Below are 5,615 nucleotides of genomic sequence, written 5' to 3' on the forward strand. Positions count from 1 at the left end.
CCGGGGTGCTCCTGACGGCTCGGCCCAATGGCGGCTCGACTCGGCGACCGGAGCCCGCCAAAACGCCTCGCCACCCCCCAGCCCCACCGCCACCACCGCCACCACCTCCTCCTCCCGCCGAAAATCCCACGTACCGTTCCACCTCATCTGCCGGCTGGGAGAGAGGCTAGGCGCGAACCCCGCGGGGGACGCGGCCGCCTCCCGCCGGCCCACCTCTCGCCGCTGCCGTCTTCCCGCCGCTCTTTCGCCATCCCTCGCCACGCGGCCTGCCCGCAGTCCGGATATCCGGCCCGAACGGACCTTGGTGGGCGGGGCCCGCGCACGCGCCCACGCTCTTCCTGCAGAGCCGGGGAGGCGGGGGGGGGCGGGGCGGCTTTTCCAAAATCTAAAAAAGGGGAAAGCAAAGAAGAACCCACGAGAAAAACAAACAAACAAACAAACAAACAAACAAACGGAAAATAATAAAACCGAGAGGGCGCGTGGGGGCACGGACAAACAATCGAACGGACCAAAGTACGAACGAACGGACGAACAAACAAACACGCAGACAAAAGGGCAAAACCGCGGTGGCGGTGGCGGGACGGCCAGCTTCAAGCAAGGCCGAACCGAGAAGCCCGGGTGCGCCCCGACCCGGCGAACAGCGGCCGGCTCATACGTGCACCCTGGTCGTTCCGCGGCTGCGGCCGAGTGGCGGCTCCGTGGCGCCTCCGGTGCTCCGGCACGGTCTACCCGGCTCCGAGCGGGCCGTGGTGCTCGGCGGCGGCTGCTAGCGGTCGCTGCCTATGCGGCTCGACTAGGTCGGCACGGTCTACCCGGCTCCGAGCGGGCCGTGGTGCTCGGCGGCGGCTGCTAGAGGTCGCTGCCTATGCGGCTCGACTAGGTCGGCACGGTCTACCCGGCTCCGAGCGGGCCGTGGTGCTCGGCGGCGGCTGCTAGAGGTCGCTGCCTATGCGGCTCGACTAGGTCGGCACGGTCTACCCGGCTCCGAGCGGGCCGTGGTGCTCGGCGGCGGCTGCTAGAGGTCGCTGCCTATGCGGCTCGACTAGGTCGGCACGGTCTACCCTGCTCCGTGCGTGCGCGAGGGCTCGGCGGCGGTCGCTAGGTGTCGCTGCACGTCTGCCAGCCCGTCCGTCAGCGACCTCTAGCGTCCGCGGCGGAGCAGGGTAGACCGTGCCGACGTGAGCCGGCCGCCGCTCAGCGACCCCTGGCCGCCGCCGCATGAGCTTCGGTCCGCTCGGAGCCGGGTAGACCGTGCCGACCAACTCGAGCCGGACGTGCAGCGACCGCTGGCCAGCGCGGAGGCTCGTGTGCGCCGGCACGGTCCAGCCTCTCCCGGCGGGCTCCGTTCGGTTCGGACGTTCCTCGGTGGTGTCCGGGGGGTCTCAGCCGCGGCGGAAGAGTGCGCCGGCACTGCACAGCCCCTCCCTGCGGGCTCCGCTCGGCACGGACTTTCCTCGTCGGCGTCCGGCGATCTGAGCCGCGGCGGCTCGAGTGCGCCGGCACGGTCCAACCGCTCCCGGCGGGTTCCGCTCGGCTCGGACGCTCCTGGGCGGAGTCGGGCGATCTGAGCCGCGGCGGCTCGAGTGCGCCGGCACGGTCCAACCGCTCTCGGCGGGCTCGGCTCGGCTCGGACGTTCCGCGGCGGCGTCCGGGGGGTCTCAGCCGCGGAGGCTCGGGTGCGCCGGCACGGTCCAGCCTCTCCCGGCGGGCTCCGCTCGGCTCGGACGTTCCTCGGCGGCGTCCGGCGATCTGAGCCGCGGCGGCTCGAGTGCGCCGGCACGGTCCAACCGCTCCCGGCGGGTTCCGCTCGGCTCGGACGCTCCTCGGCGGAGTCGGGCGATCTGAGCCGCGGCGGCACGGTCCAGCCTCTCCAGGCGGACTCAGCTCGGCTCGGACGTTCCGCGGAAGTGGCCAAGTGCCGCTCTTGTGGCTGCTCCGCTGCGCCGGCACTGTGTACCCGGCTCCGAGCGTCTCCGGGGGGGGGGGGGTGGAGGGGGGGGAGGAGGGGGGGGGGGGGGAAGAGGGGGGCGGGGGAGGGCGGAAGAGGGGGGCGGGGGGGGGCGGAAGAGGGGGGGGGGGGGGCACGGCGTCGGCGGCTAGGCGTCGCTGCCCATGCGGCTCGGCTAGGTCGGCACGGTCTACCCGGCTCCGAGCGGGCCGTGGTGCTCGGCGGCGGCGGCTAGGCGTCGCTGCCCATGCGGCTCGGCTAGGTCGGCACGGTCTACCCGGCTCCGAGCGGGCCGTGGTGCTCGGCGTCGGCGGCTAGGCGTCGCTGCCCATGCGGCTCGACTAGGTCGGCACGGTCTACCCGGCTCCGAGCGGGCCGTGGTGCTCGGCGGCGGCGGCTAGGGGTCGCTGCCTGTGCGGCTCGGCTAGGTCGGCACGGTCTACCCGGCTCCGAGCGGGCCGTGGTGCTCGGCGGCGGCGGCTAGGCGTCGCTGCCCATGCGGCTCGGCTAGGTCGGCACGGTCTACCCGGCTCCGAGCGGGCCGTGGTGCTCGGCGTCGGCGGCTAGGCGTCGCTGCCCATGCGTCTCGACTACGTCGGCACGGTCTACCCGGCTCCGAGCGGGCCGTGGTGCTCGGCGGCGGCGGCTAGGGGTCGCTGCCTATGCGGCTCGACTAGGTCGGCACGGTCTACCAGGCTCCGAGCGGGCCGTGGTGCTCGGCGGCGGCGGGTAGGGGTCGCTGCCTATGCGGCTCGACTAGGTCGGCACGGTCTACCCGGCTCCGAGCGGGCCGTGGTGCTCGGCGGCGGCGGCTAGGGGTCGCTGCCTATGCGGCTCGACTAGGTCGGCACGGTCTACCCGGCTCCGAGCGGGCCGTGGTGCTCGGCGGCGGCGGGTAGGGGTCGCTGCCTATGCGGCTCGACTAGGTCGGCACGGTCTACCCGGCTCCGAGCGGGCCGTGGTGCTCGGCGACGGCGGCTAGGGGTCGCTGCCCGTGCGGCTTGCGTGTAGCTGCCAGGTCTACCCGCTTTCGGCTAGGCTTTGCCGCCCTGTGAGATGGGGGGGCGCTAAAGCTCCGGAGCTTGCTGGGGGGTCGCTCTAGTTTCTTACCTACCGTTACGTCGACGTAGAGCGCCGCTTAGCCTCGGCGCCGCTGCCGGTAGTCGGCGCCGTTCTTTTCCGAAGCAGTTTTTTCTTATGCCTTCCGTTTTCGTCTGCAGGAGCGAGCGCGTGCTCGTCTCCAGAGGCGGCAACGAGCGGGCGCAGGCGAGCGCGGTTGACCGCCGGGCTGTGGAGTTTTTCGGTTGCGGCTTTCTGGTGCGCCGCTTGTTTCGCTCGGTCCGGTGGCCTCCGTCGGTCGGATGTTCGCTGCCCGTGTCGCAGTTCGGCCCCGGACTCTGGCGTTCGCTCGTTCCGCGAGCGGGGGAACCCGCCAAAATCGGGGCGAAAGGCGAGAGAGTGAGCGTGGGCAGGCGTCTCCCCGCGCCGCGCTGCCGTGGGAAGAGCCCCGAGGAGGGAGGAAGGAAGGCAGACAGAGACAGGCAGAGGGAAGAAAAGGGCGCGGGCCGGCGTGCCGGGCGGCCGGCAGTCGGACGCAGAAGGGCCGGGGGCGTCCCCGGCGGGTCCCGCCGTGTCCCGCCGTCACGAGGGAAGGAGAAGGGGGACCCGGAGCTCGCTTGTCGCGGCGGCGGCGCCGCGTTCTCCCTTTCGCACCGCTCTCACTCGCACGCGGGAGCCCCGACCCGATCCACCGTGGCGCTCCTCGGGCGCGTCGGAGAGGCTTCCCGGCGGGCCGGCTCAATCCCGCTCCCCGTGTCGTTCGGGGCGGCGTGGGGCGGGCCGGTGTTCAGGCAAGGGCGAGCACCTCTCGGCGGACGTTGCCCACGCACACCCACACGCACGTGCGCGTGCGGTCTTTCCGCCGCGCCCGGGTGGAAGGGCTCGTGCCTTCCCCCACCACCGTCCCTCCTCCTCTACCTCACCGCACCCTTACCCCTCCCGTACCCTCCCTGCTCCCCCCCTCCTTCCGTCGATCGATGAGGCCATTCGGGTCGCGTCGGTGAGGGCCCCCGGCGGGCCGGCGCCTCTGCGTTCCCCGTCCCGGGGAAGCCGCTGCGGCGTCCGGTGTTCAGGCACGGGCGGTCTCCTCTCCGGTTCGCTTCCCGTCGTACGCGAGGTGAGGCGCTCTCCGGCTCGCTCCGAGAGCGGCCGAGAGCTCGCCCGACCGAGCCCGGCAGTGTGACGGCCGAGCGGCCCCGCGAGCCGCAGGAGTACCCAGTGAGTCGTGAGCGAGGCGCCGGCGCCGACCCCTGTTCGGGACCCGGCGAGTGCCGGCCGCGAGCAGCAAGGCGGCGGGGTGTCAAACGAGGGAAACCGTCCGTTCGGGGAAGCGAGGCGAGGGGCTAGAAAGTTAAGGGCCGGGGGCGTCCGCCGGCCTCCCCTCCGCCCTTCGGGCCGCCGGGGTCCGCGTGCGTGGGGTTTCCTTCCGACGTTCCCGCCCGCTGCGGAGCGTGCCGCCTCGGGAAAGGGTCTCCGGTGTTGGGGCGGCGTCCGCCTCGAGGTCGCCTTCTCCTCTAGCGCGTCCGCCAGTCTCGGGCGGCGGGGTTCCGTTTCCCGCTCGCCCGCCGGTCCCGGAGGGCGGGTCAGCCCCGGCCGGTGCCGCCGTGCCGTGCCGTGCCGCGCGCCCGGCTCCCGCGGCGTGAGCCCGGAGCGCGCCGCCGGCGAAAAGGCGCGCGACGACGCGAGCTGCGCAGCGGCGCCCGCTCCTTCCCCGCGTGGGGGAGGCGCGCGGGTCCGCCTTCGGGGAGCGGGCGCGCCTCTCCCGCCGCCGGTCCGCCCGCGCGAGCGAGCGTGTGAGCGACGCGGAGGGCCGCCCTCCCCGCCGAGAGGCGTTCGCCCCGTCGGCCGCCGCCGTCGACCCGCGAAGGGAAGGACGTTAGGGGCGAGGCGTCGAAGCCGAGCCCCGCGGGCCGAGCGAGTCGGACCCGAGGGCGAGAGAGAACGGTTGAGCGGTCGTCGGCGGGTCGGGCGCGTCGGGTCGTCGCCCTTTGGCGCGGCTACCTGGTTGATCCTGCCAGTAGCATATGCTTGTCTCAAAGATTAAGCCATGCATGTCTAAGTACACACGGACGGTACAGTGAAACTGCGAATGGCTCATTAAATCAGTTATGGTTCCTTTGGTCGCTCCCCTCCCGTTCCTTGGATAACTGTGGTAATTCTAGAGCTAATACATGCCGACGAGCGCCGACCTCCGGGGACGCGTGCATTTATCAGACCAAAACCAACCCGGGCTCGCCCGGCGGCTTTGGTGACTCTAGATAACCTGGAGCCGATCGCACGCCCCCGCGGCGGCGACGACCCATTCGAATGTCTGCCCTATCAACTTTCGATGGTACTGTCTGTGCCTACCATGGTGACCACGGGTAACGGGGAATCAGGGTTCGATTCCGGAGAGGGAGCCTGAGAAACGGCTACCACATCCAAGGAAGGCAGCAGGCGCGCAAATTACCCACTCCCGACCCGGGGAGGTAGTGACGAAAAATAACAATACAGGACTCTTTCGAGGCCCTGTAATTGGAATGAGTCCACTTTAAATCCTTTAGCGAGGATCCATTGGAGGGCAAGTCTGGTGCCAGCAGCCGCGGTAATTCCAGCTCCAATAGCGTAT

The 5,615-nt window shown here is 71.3% G+C and overlaps 1 pseudogene; it reads left to right on the forward strand.

The window, feature by feature from the left end:
• Positions 1-5,005: 5,005 nt before the first annotated feature.
• LOC146751916 (18S ribosomal RNA) lies at positions 5,006-5,615 on the forward strand (annotated as a pseudogene; the record flags this gene model as incomplete).

This window comes from Coturnix japonica, unplaced genomic scaffold (assembly GCF_054131305.1).
Source record: "Coturnix japonica strain WE unplaced genomic scaffold, WE-NBRP24 Scf061, whole genome shotgun sequence".
In the NCBI taxonomy this organism is placed as follows: domain Eukaryota; kingdom Metazoa; phylum Chordata; class Aves; order Galliformes; family Phasianidae; genus Coturnix; species Coturnix japonica.